A 12,349-nucleotide genomic window follows, 5' to 3' on the forward strand; every position below is an offset into this window, starting at 1 on the left:
CGGGTCATCAAGTCATTTTCTTGCCACTACCCGGATGGAAGATGACTCATTGTGTGTAGGTGGACAGTAACAACACTAACTGTATTTGCAGCACAGGGGGCCGCTGACTGACACACGCAGACTCAAAACTGCAAAGGCAGTAGTAAATAGACAATATTTTGTGTAATAATTTTTCAGTATTAGGAAGGTTGTATAAAATATGTGTATTTGACTAAATACGTGAAATCCTACATATTATTTATTTATCTACAAGTCCAGTAGTTGTGGTCCAGTGAAAGAGTGATTAGCACCTCCACCTCAGAGTTCACAAGTTGGGCTCATGGGTTGTCTGGAGTTTGCATGTTCACCCCACGCTTGCATGGGTTTTCTCTCGGTACCCTACGCACAGCCTCATCACATTCCACAAAACAAGCAGTCCACATTGTGAGTGTGAATGGTTGTTTGTCCAAATGTGCCTTGCGATTGGCTAGTACTCAGTTTAGGGTGAACCTTGCTGTTTGCTCTAATTCAGCTGGGAATGGCTCTGCCTCACCTTAAACCCAAGAGAGGATTTCAGGCTCAGAAAATGGATAGAGAGAAGTCCATTGGTATAAATGCAATAAGGTATTATCTTTAACTTAGATGTTTTTTCTTCATATAAGAAAACATATAAATGTAACCTCACTATGTGTCTGAGGACGCATAGTTGTCGTAATTCCAGAAATTCCAAAAGTTTGTGCATGCTCATGTATTGATGGTGAGATAAAACTAATTATTCCCCCAAATTTTAGGCTAGAAATAGATGTAATTTGCATATTCTCATATGGACAAATCACTACATAATAACTCCTGCCCAAATGATATGATTGTGATATGTCACAAGATTACATGCTGGAATCCAGTTACATCACATTATTTATGATTAACAACTTTTTTTTTTTAAATCATGATAAATTTGTAAATCAGTATTAAATTAAAAAGTTTTTGTCTAATAATGGATAGGTTATTTAAAATTAGACATTGCTAGCGCCGGGCCGAAACCTCCTATGCATCAAATTAGTCCGTTTATTATTTTTTCATTCAGAATTTATTATTTGTTTCTTTACATTTTTGAATTAAAAAATCTCATACAGATGCCACATCTGCAAGAACAGCCTAATTTTCAACAAGTGTTTTCAAAAACCTTGACTTTGAGATCCATATGCAAGTTTTTACACTCTTTGAAACGTGTTTTGCATGAACAAAAGGCAGTTCTTGATTTATAAAAAAAAAAAACAGCCATGTGTAAAAGTCCCCTTTGTAAAAAGTTCACTGACTACAACTTGATTCACTTATATTCAGGTATGCTAGGGATGCATTAGAAACTTTTGCTCCCTTAAGGTCAATAATGTTGGACAAAATGTGGACTATCCTCATGGGATGGCATGCAATGTAATTTACGTCATTGTTACAGTACGAATAGTAAATAAGGAACCAAAAGCAAACTGGTTTCTCAGAAAAAAAAGGAACAACGTCTCAGTCCATGGCTTTCTGATAATGTTGAAGCACTGTATGGATGATGAAAATGCATTTGAGTGATACGATCATTTGCTCTTTCTTTCCACTATGAACCACTCTTCCACAGAAGAACAGAGAGGTCTGTGGGTGCAGGAGAAAGACTGGTCCATTTACATTTGCCACCACTTAACAAGTGAAAGATGTGGGATAGCTTGATGAAAGATAAGAGGAGTTATAAAAGGAGGGGTGGAGCAAACTTAAGTGGCAGGAAGACCGAGTCGGATTACAATAGTAAGCTAGTTTTGCAGGCCTTGAAGACTTCTTCACATCCAAGTGGCCAAGATTTGAATAAAAAATCCAATTCAATTTCTAATCATTGAATTGGGCAGTACGTTTTACTTTTTAATAGGGATTATGTGATTGACTGGCAACCCATCCAGGGTGTGGACTGCCTCTCACCCGAAGTCAGCTGGGATAGGCTTCAATTATCTACAACCCAAATGTGGTATAGAAAATAGATGAACGGATTATTGGATTACCTCTAGAATGCATTGTACAGGTGGTTTTACAACAAATGGAAGTTTTGAATCTGATCGAATGGCCATGACATGTGGGGTCACTCAAGGGTCATTCCTTGGATCCCTCTTGTTCATTCTGTATCTGTTAACTTTGGGTCAAATGCTTAAAAATGTCAATGTTGGCTTTCGTGGCTGTGCAGATGATGCACAGCTATATTTTTCAATGTCCCCAAAATTTGGGGCCCAAATGATGTGAAGTTCAATTTATGTATTGTGTCACTTTCTAGTGCAAATGAACAACTGGATGAACCAAAATGTCCTTCCGCTAAACCAAAACAAAACAAAGGTAATTGTTTTTGGCAATAAAGAAAAAAAAAGATTGCAGTTGGAAAACAACTGTAGTCACTGTCTTTAGAAACCAAAGATCAAGTCCGAAATGTTAGGGTGCTGTGAGAGAATCAGACCTGACCTTCAGTGATCATATTAATCAATCACTAAAACCGCCTTTTACCAGCTAAAAAACATATCCACACTGAAGGATTGCATCCTCCAAGCAGATCAAGAGAAACATATCCATGCTTTTATCTCCAGTAGACTTGATTATTGTAATGGTCGTCTAACTGGACTCCCTCAAAAGAGCCTCAAACAGCTTCAGCTCAATTAGAACTCTGCAGCTTGGGTTCTGACCAGAAGAAAAGTAGCGACCAGAACATATGACTCCAGTTCTAAAGTCTTGACACTGGCTCCCAGTCAGCTGTAGAATAGATTTTAAAATTCTGCTACTTGTCTACAAATCACTGAATGGTTTGGGTCCTGAAAACATGAAAGAAATCCTGAGTTAATGTAAAGCCAGTCGGGCTCTGAGATCTATAGACTTGGGTCAATTAGTGGAACCAAGAGTTCAAAGTAAACATGGTGACGCCGCATTTAGTTGTTATGGGGCATGCAGAATGAATAAGCTGCCAACGGATGTGAAGTCAGCCCCAAGTGTGAATGCTTTTAAACCTAGGTTTAAAAACTTTGCTTTTTGTCCTTTACCTTTGATTGTGGTCTTGTCATAAATGGTTTAATTTATTTATTTTCCTTTTAGTTATTTTTATGATTTTACTTTTAAAAGGTTTTAAATGCATATAAAGTTATCTGTTGATGTGTTTAAATGTTGTTGTTGTGTGTTCCTTAATAAATTTATATATATACAGTATATATAAGATAACATAAGATATCCTTTATTTGTCCCACACTAGGGAAATTTACAGTCTACAGCAGCAAGATTGTGGGTAGAAAGAAGAAAGAAGAAAAACAAAGTGTTTGCATTCACAAAAAAAATGTACTCCGTTCAATTACCGGTAAGTGCAATATAAATATAGATATAGATAAGGTGGCTGTGCTATTTACAATTGTTTTTTTCACATCATTTTTTTATTTTTTATTCAGCAGCCTGACAGCAGTCAGGAGGAACGAGCGGCGGTATCTCTCCTTCTTGCAGCGCGGGTGTAACAGTCTCTGGCTGAAGGAGCTACCTAGTGCTGTCAGGGCGGGCTGGAGGGGGTGGGAGGGACTATAAATAACTTTTATATATATGATAGATAGATAGATAGATAGATAGATAGATAGATAGATAGATAGATAGATAGATATTGATAACACCATCAAAGGAAGTCTCTATTGCTCAACAAGTGAAGGGAGGGCAGAGGGTGGCAGTCATTACCACCAAAGGGAACTGTAACTTCTTCTCCTGGTTTCCCAATTACAGTTACAGACATTGATTCATTTGTGCTGATCTAAGACTTTTCTTCTCCACACAAAAAGTCTTATGCAGGTTACATTGATTAAAATTATTGCAACAGTGTTGAGTCTATCCGGCATTTTGGTCTACATACAGAACATAATTTATCTCGGGAATGGCTATGGTTCCAACTTCCTACAGATTTCCCGCAAAGGAATTGGTCTTTTTATTCCGCTCCACCTGTGAAAGCAGTCTTGATCTCTTGGGCTACAAGAAACCTGTCTGTAGTAAGATAAAGTCCAAACTGGCTGAGTGAGACCACCAGAGCTGTCAAAACAGCTCTTTCATCCTCTTGCTGTGGCTCTCTGTTTTCGCAAAAATAAATACTGAATACCGGTATTCAATTTACCATTATTTTTATTTTAGTTTGCTTTTATTTTATTTTGCATCTTTTTCAAATGTGAATTTAAATTGGAAGACACTTAGAATCTGAATTTTGATGCTTCCCACTGCATGACCTATATTTAATTTAAATTGGAAGACACTTAGAATCCTGTTTAAAAAAAAAAAGTCACTCAAAATATACATCACAACCGCTGATTTATGAATATTTATTCAGCTATTCACCTCCTGGTAGATAAATCATGAATAAAGAAAACTGAATTTTGATGCTTCCCACTGCATGACCTATATTAAAAACAAACATTGCATAAGCCTCACAAATGACACCTTGCTCGATAACTTACAAGGAGCACTCAAATAGACATTGACTAATTTATTTGAAAGTTGTTGTTAAATGTTGAAGTAAAATTTTGTGTTCTCTGCAACAGTTAACTGATTTCATTAATATGTTAAAAGTCACTTTATGTCTTTTTTTAATGTACCCCTATCAAAGATGGGGGCTCTTTGAGTATTTAAGGTTGCTTAAACCTTTACCATCAACATACCACCAACTTTGATTCCAAAAATGTTAAGAGCATTTCAAATCCTTAAAAAACACCTTCAGACATTGTTGTACTCTTAAAAATATAGTTCATCAAACAACTTACAGCAAAGTACAGATGTACAAAATGTACGCTAAAAAATATAGAAACATAGTACATCTGATAGCTTAGATTTACGCACGCACATACATAGTGTACAGTACCTGTACATACAGTACATCGATAATTCCAATGATTATGATGAAGAGAAATTACTGTAGTGGTACAGTCTGATGTAAAACAAAGAACATTTGTATGCAAAGCCAAACATAGGAGTTACTGTACATCCATGGTACCGACTGCCAGCAGTTAGCGCTACAGTGACTAGCGCTTCTGTATTTCCTGCTATCTTATCTATCCACTTATGTTGTCAATCCCAAATCCAACACAGCTGCTGCTGTAATTGTGTGAGCAAATGTTTTGGGGCTTTTTAAAATGTGAATAGAATACTTAAATATCTCAACAGCACTGAATCTTCTCTTGCTTTTTTTTTTTTTTTTTAATCATCTGTTTTTAGCCAGGGCGGCCCGGTGGTCCAGTGGTCAGCACGTCGACTTCACAGTGCAGAGGTACCGGGTTCGATTCCAGCTCCGGCCTCCCTGTGTGGAGTTTGCATATTCTCCCCGGGCCTGCGTGGGTTTTCTCCGGGTACTCCGGTTTCCTCCCACATTCCAAAAACATGCATGGTAGGCTGATTGAACACTCTGAATTGTCCCCGGGTGTGAATGTGAGCGTGGATGGTTGTTCGTCTCTGTGTGCCCTGCGATTGGCTGGGGCTTTTTAAAATGTGAATAGAATACTTAAATATCTCAACAGCACTGAATCTTCTCTTGCTTTTTATTTATTTATTTATTTATTTTTAATCATCTGTTTTTAGCCATAGACCTGGAATTGATCTTTCAGCTATGTTTAACACTGCTGCCCTCATCTCTCACTTCCAGCATTACATGGGCATCACTGGTTTGATCTTTGAGTGATTCCGATGTTAACTGCCTTAAAGACGTTTTTCTAGTAATTTAGATCATCATCTGTACCTCTGATACCCGGCATCACCCAAGGTTCCATTCTGGAGCCTATTTTATTTTCTTTGCACTTCCCCTGGGTGCTGGCTGGTGTTAATAAAAACAATGGCATCCAACCTCATCTTTACGCAGTTGTCTCAAAAATCTATCTTCCATTGAGAACATTTATCACTCCGACTGTGTTCAGTGCTTGTTCGACTGCTTAGCCGATAAAATTCTGATGACTCTTAACTCCATCCACTCATCCATCCATTTTCTGAACTATTTTTATCCTCACAAGGGTCACGGGGCATGCTGGAGCCCATTCCAGCTGTCTTTGGGCAGTAGGCAGGGGACACCCTGAACCGGTTGCCAGCCAGTCGCAGGGCACACAGAGACGAACAACCGTCTGTGGTCACACTCACACCTCAGGACAATTTAGGGCAGGGGTGTCAAAGTCAAATGGACGGAGGGAAACCAGAGTACCCGGATAAAATCCACGCAGGAACGTGGAGAACATGCAAACTCTACACAGGAAGGCCGGAGCTGGAATCAAACGCGGTACCTCTGCACTGTGAGGTCGACACGCTAACCAGTCGCCCACCGAGCCGCTGGCTCTAAACTCTCTCGGTTTAAACAAGAATAAGACAAAGATTGTTTTGCTTGGGCCTAGTTGCGTCCCAAATCCCCATACTCAGAATCTCCTTGAAGCATACTTCACGCATGTCTTGACCAATCTTAGTGTAAGATTCAACAAACATTTTAAAATGGATCAAAAGAGAAACTGAGAGTTGAAATCCTGATTTGTTCTGAGAAAGAGCTGAATGTCAGTTCAGAGGCATATTCTAGCGTATTTCTTGTCCTCAGTGGAATTTGGCTCAGTAAAAATCTCCATGTCACTGACTCTCACCATCAAACAAGCACTGTGTCCTTCCACTTATCATGCTGGAATGTATAACAGTCTCCCAGAGTGCAGCTGAACCATGTTAATTAGTACAGAACGCAAGTAGATAGGGAGAAATGTTCCCACACAAGTGTAAGCAGACAAACGGTACAAGTTTATTAATCATGAGGAAAACATAAGAAGAATGTTGAAAAAATATAAATACTAAAAAAAAAAGGAAAAAACAAATAGTAAGAAGCTTAAAAAAGTAAATTAAAACATATTTTTGAGGAAAAAGGCAAAGAAAAACAAAGGGCTTCCTTCCAGATGTGAGAAATGTGCATCTTCACATTATATTGAATGACAGAAAGTTGCATACTAGTGTAAACAGTTTTAATCCCATCATCAATCACAAAAAAGTGTCTTTAACAACAACAACAGATTTGACAATCGTAGGTTTTTCTTTTCCGCAAAGAGCATTAAGAGGACTTAAACTGAAAATTCATCCTGAACCCAAAATGTTTATTCATTCATTCATTCATTCATTTTCCAAACGCCTTTATCCTCACTAGGGTCGCGGGGGTTGCCGGAGCCTATCCCAGCTGTCTTCGGGCAGTAGGCGGGGGACACCCTGAACAGGTTGCCAGTCAATCGCAGGGCACACAGAAACGAACAACCATTTGCACTCACTCTCACAGCTAGGGACAATTTGGAGGGTTCAATCAGTCTGCCATGAATGTTTTTGGAATGTGGGAGGAAACCGGAGGACCAGGAGAAAACCAACACAAGCATGGGGAGAACATGCAAACTCCACACAGGAGAAGCTCCTTGAACAAAGCGAATTGCAGTGGTCATCACCCTTTACCTCCCTCTCTGTCATGATTTTAGCTGTCCTAATAAATGCTGTACGAAAGTCCTACTCGTCAGTGTGATTTCACGACATACATCCTTATCCTGGTAGAGATAGTGCCAAACTATTTCACTGGTTTACTTTTCTTTCACTTCAATGATAGAAAGGTCCTACACTCAAGGTCCGTTGCAAGCTTCTTTGTACCTTCTAACTATCAAACGAGTCTAATTCGTTTTTATAGACCTGCACAGATATTACTGTCATGTGTTTTGGTTCATTTATTCAGTTGATCAAAACCAATTTTTTAGAAGTTGTTCACAATGTAATAATCACTGAAAACAAACAAATAAAACGGCTAAACACAAAACAAAAACAGAGCTCTTCATTATGTTTCATTCACCAGGCTGTACCAATGTGAGAGACAGTTTCTGGCTCTCATTGGGACATCTGGTCAATCATTAACTGCCAAGTTAATATTTGTTTTTTTGTATGTGCTCGTTGGTAAAGAAACTGAAACGGGGCAATGAGGTCATTTGGTTCAACAGTATGATAGCTTCATTTCTGACACAGACACAAATGTCAATCTAGAAAAGAGCAACATTTGCAAGTACCTATACTTACGAAATTAATTAGTTCTGGAAGACATTTCTTAACTAGAAGATTTTGTAAGTAGGGACGTGTTTTCCATGTAAATGCCCTAATTTGTTCCAAGCCCCCCCAAAATTCAGACATCAATGTTTTATAAAGCATAAAAATGCATCAAAATATGTAACACATACTTGTTACAATTACATTATTGCACAATAAATGAGAGTTGTGCATAATGTAAAAAATAAAGAATAAAAATAAAAATTATGGTCATGTAACTTAACTCTGTCCTCATCGTTTTTTGCCCTCTTTAGTTCTTTTCTTCTCTCTCAAAAGTGGTTTTTGCCTGGCATTTTGTAAAGAACTGATCCAAGGACGTTTGCTTTTGCCGGCTTTTAAAAAATCCTTCCAAAATGTCCAAGGCAAACATCAGTATAGTGAGCGATGGCCCCATTGACTGGCGACCAGTTCAGGGTGTACTCTTCCTTCTGCCCTAAATCAGCTGGGATAGGCTCCAGCAACTCCCTTCGACCCTATTCAGGATAAGTGATATTGAAAATGGACGGGTGGATGTTGATCATTATATGCTATACATTTAAGATATAAGCTTATGGTATAGCTTTATGTGTAATAAATCGTGAGACCAATGTTATTTGTGTACAAAGAATATAAATGGCTCGAGAACCTGAAGGTAAAAATAATCAGCAAATATTAGACATTTGGCCGATTATTTTGGCCAACATGGGGAAAAAAAGCCTTCAAATACTCCAGTTTGAGTTTATTACTTCTTCTCTTCAAAGCAATAGCATATTGTCCTTCAGTGGTGGCTTGGTGATTCTGACATGGGAAAGAAGTCAATTAGAAGAAGAGAAAGCGACTACAGCTGACTTCAAGCATAAAAGCGCAACCATTAACCAATAACAGTGGACTTCCTGCTAAAAGCCCATTATCAGGCTGCACATGAGCTTTTAGTTCCCTTACAATCTTTATGGTAGCAAAGCCTTTCACTCTATGATGAGAGCTTCCAATCTTAGGACAACTTTAACATTCACTTATCACGCATAAAAGTTTTGTCTGCTATACTCAAGAGTAGTACCATTTTAATCCAAGTGGTTGGAGATCAAATCCATGTTGGTCGGAGGGAGACATGCCTGCTCAATTTGGTTGCGTTTTACCTCAGGGCTATGTCCAAAATGATGTTTTAAAAAAATTGACATGTGTGGGAATCTATGTTTCATATTTTATGTTTGGTCATGCTGTAATGGGAAGTTTGTGACTTAAAAGGTTAGTCAAGCGACACACTGATGCATTAATTTCATTGACCATTGCAAAAATAATGGCAGGCTTTCATGTTAACATCTTTGGGACAGACTTTTGTTCTTTTGAACAGATGCAATGTTGAGCAGAATTATTATTTGAGACCTAACCACTTTTTTTTTTTTTTTTTTGGTGTGTGAAAACAAAGATGAAAGAATTGTTGTGAGTGACTTGCCTTTGGGACACTCGGGACACAACACTGTATGTGCGTCCCCCTTCTTCGGTGCTTTTTAACCATCCCATGTAGGAACAATTATAGCAACGACTTTTTGTAAGTCACGGTGACCCACTTGTTGCAACGGCTTTCGTTTCCCTGTGTGATTTATTAATTGATTTATTTTCATAACACTCATAGGCCTCAGTAGCATTTTAAAATATCCTGCACAGTTCAGGGACCATTTGTACTAAGACAGTGGTGGTTAACCCTTCGACCCTATTCAGGATAAGTGATATTGAAAATGGACGGGTGGATGTTGATCATTATATGCTATACATTTAAGATATAAGCTTATGGTATAGCTTTATGTGTAATAAATCGTGAGACCAATGTTATTTGTGTACAAAGAATATAAATGGCTCGAGAACCTGAAGGTAAAAATAATCAGCAAATATTAGACATTTGGCCGATTATTTTGGCCAACATGGGGAAAAAAAGCCTTCAAATACTCCAGTTTGAGTTTATTACTTCTTCTCTTCAAAGCAATAGCATATTGTCCTTCAGTGGTGGCTTGGTGATTCTGACATGGGAAAGAAGTCAATTAGAAGAAGAGAAAGCGACTACAGCTGACTTCAAGCATAAAAGCGCAACCATTAACCAATAACAGTGGACTTCCTGCTAAAAGCCCATTATCAGGCTGCACATGAGCTTTTAGTTCCCTTACAATCTTTATGGTAGCAAAGCCTTTCACTCTATGATGAGAGCTTCCAATCTTAGGACAACTTTAACATTCACTTATCACGCATAAAAGTTTTGTCTGCTATACTCAAGAGTAGTACCATTTTAATCCAAGTGGTTGGAGATCAAATCCATGTTGGTCGGAGGGAGACATGCCTGCTCAATTTGGTTGCGTTTTACCTCAGGGCTATGTCCAAAATGATGTTTTAAAAAAATTGACATGTGTGGGAATCTATGTTTCATATTTTATGTTTGGTCATGCTGTAATGGGAAGTTTGTGACTTAAAAGGTTAGTCAAGCGACACACTGATGCATTAATTTCATTGACCATTGCAAAAATAATGGCAGGCTTTCATGTTAACATCTTTGGGACAGACTTTTGTTCTTTTGAACAGATGCAATGTTGAGCAGAATTATTATTTGAGACCTAACCACTTTTTTTTTTTGGTGTGTGAAAACAAAGATGAAAGAATTGTTGTGAGTGACTTGCCTTTGGGACACTCGGGACACAACACTGTATGTGCGTCCCCCTTCTTCGGTGCTTTTTAACCATCCCATGTAGGAACAATTATAGCAACGACTTTTTGTAAGTCACGGTGACCCACTTGTTGCAACGGCTTTCGTTTCCCTGTGTGATTTATTAATTGATTTATTTTCATAACACTCATAGGCCTCAGTAGCATTTTAAAATATCCTGCACAGTTCAGGGACCATTTGTACTAAGACAGTGGTGGTTAACGTTGTTGAAACTACTGAACCCCACAAGTTTCAAATTCAGAAAATAGCGAAAAATGTGACTGCATTTTCTCACTGCCCATTTTCAGATGCCATCCTTCTACCCTATTAGGAAGCAGGAATATTTTTTTTCTCTTAGACACTGCAACAACTAGCATTCCTACTTTTTTATAGTCTGTAACTCATCAAAAGTGGACTCACTCAACCAGCTACCATGTAAACAAAACACCGGTTCCGGCTCACACAGGAAGTCCTTCCCACAATTCTCACAAAGGCTCATGTGGCGTAGGAATAAGGCGGATTCCATTTAACGTGATCCTGATTGCCACAGCCAAGGAAACATAATCAATAGTTCAAAACCTGGTAGCTTTAGTCAGATGCCAAGAATATCTGCATGTTTCTTGTCCAGCCATTTTTTTTAAAAGGAGTGATCTTGACAATGTGTCTTTGTATTGCTTATAATCAGCAAGGTCACCGGAACATTTGGCTATGATCCGATCAGGGCACGTTTGTTTTCAGCTCGCTACTTATTGCATCCTTTCCTCAAAAACAAATCTGTATTGTCAGTGTAGCCGTTTTGTGGCGATTCTACATAGTTTCGATTTTTTTTGGAGTTATGTTTTGTAGTTTGCACTTCTTAATACCGTTGTAGCAGGGGCCGGAACAGTTGTTGTGCAACTGGAAAGCATTATTTTCAACATCTAGGTATGCAGCGTCAATTCCATTTCCGTCTAAAACAAAGATTCTTATCCCAAGTAAAAACATAATCTCTAGAGAGAGAGCAAAGGATGCTCAAAGAGAACGAGATCAAGCCACTTACTGTAAATTAATTATCACTCTTTAATAGTATAAGAAAATTATACTGTATTTCTATTTTAATTTCCAGTTGCTGAATTACTTTCTGCAGTCTGTGTTTTGTTTAAATATTTTTGGAAGCAGTTTACAGATTCTGTTTCAGTCACAACTTACTGTATATGAAATGATGGTAAAGTAATTGTTGCGATAGCTCATTGTGTTGCTAACGCTAAAATATTGGTGATTTATTTGTACTGGACTTCCCCTTTCTTATATAGCCAGGGGTATACAACAACTATCGAGAAAAGATGAGATGAGAGACTGGACTAATGAAGGAGTACTAAAAGGTAGGTCAATACTATCAAGTTGGTACATCTTTGCTAAGCTAAAAATAGCAAAGTGGTATAGACGCAGAGATAAGAGAAGGAGAGAGCCTTAGCTCACTCTTGCGACTCAGTCAATTTATCGAATTTTCAATTACGTTGTATTGTGTATAACACCAACTTACACTCAGATAGTCCAATACATATCATTGTGGAAGGAATATATGGCTGGATTAAAGGAGCTGGATGTAACCCCCCC

The sequence above is a fragment of the Hippocampus comes genome, unplaced genomic scaffold (genome assembly GCF_001891065.2).
Source record: "Hippocampus comes isolate QL1 unplaced genomic scaffold, H_comes_QL1_v1.1 scaffold36, whole genome shotgun sequence".
In the NCBI taxonomy this organism is placed as follows: Eukaryota; Metazoa; Chordata; class Actinopteri; order Syngnathiformes; family Syngnathidae; genus Hippocampus; species Hippocampus comes.